Source organism: Penaeus monodon, chromosome 21 (assembly GCF_015228065.2).
Source record: "Penaeus monodon isolate SGIC_2016 chromosome 21, NSTDA_Pmon_1, whole genome shotgun sequence".
NCBI classification, from domain to species: domain Eukaryota; kingdom Metazoa; phylum Arthropoda; class Malacostraca; order Decapoda; family Penaeidae; genus Penaeus; species Penaeus monodon.
This window is the reverse complement of record NC_051406.1, coordinates 29,063,899-29,064,438: the sequence shown is the minus strand read 5'-3', so window position 1 is coordinate 29,064,438 and position 540 is coordinate 29,063,899. Positions and strand designations below refer to the sequence as shown.

The window sequence follows — 540 nt, the reverse complement described above, 5'->3', positions numbered from 1 at the left end:
GATAATTTATTACATATGATTGATACCAACGTACGATACCAATTGACGATATAATAACCCCACAAAAATACATTTTAATCGGAAAAAAATGGCCGGGAATCCAGCCCATGTGAATATCGCTTGTTGTTTCCATGTGTTGTCTGCCGCCGCCGAGCCAGCACGTGAACCCAAGCTGTGATTTGCACACGGAAGGTATTTCTACCGTTGCGTTATTTTGGGCTTGTATGACATTGCGTAACTTTCGGGTGGTATAACTAGGCAGAGGGAAGGTGATACTAAGCGAGGGTGATGGTGAAAATAAGAGTTGTTTGAAAACTGGAAGAGTTTAGATTCCCACTGGAGGAGAGCGAAGGAGTCCTAAGGCGTCTGTTCAGGGGAGATATTTTGTCTATTAGATGCCATCGATGCTAATGTCAACGAAATCACCAAAGGTATCTTTCAGGCCCCATATTAGAAAAATAAAGAAAAAAAAGAATGCAGTGGATCAAACAAGTTAAATATTTTATCTTTGTTGTTCTGTTGTGAAGAATTTTTTTTTTT

At 39.6% G+C, this 540-nt stretch overlaps 1 protein-coding gene across 2 annotated transcripts in view; it reads left to right on the top strand.

Annotated features, from left to right (window-relative positions):
- Window positions 1–51: 51 nt before the first annotated feature.
- LOC119586415 (la protein homolog) overlaps window positions 52–540 on the top strand; it is a gene marked incomplete in the record, with an annotated part of 17,916 nt that continues 17,427 nt past the window's right edge. Inside the window, 1 exon segment of one of the 2 annotated variants that reach the window (XM_037935136.1) lies at window positions 52–192. 2 annotated transcript variants of the gene reach the window in all.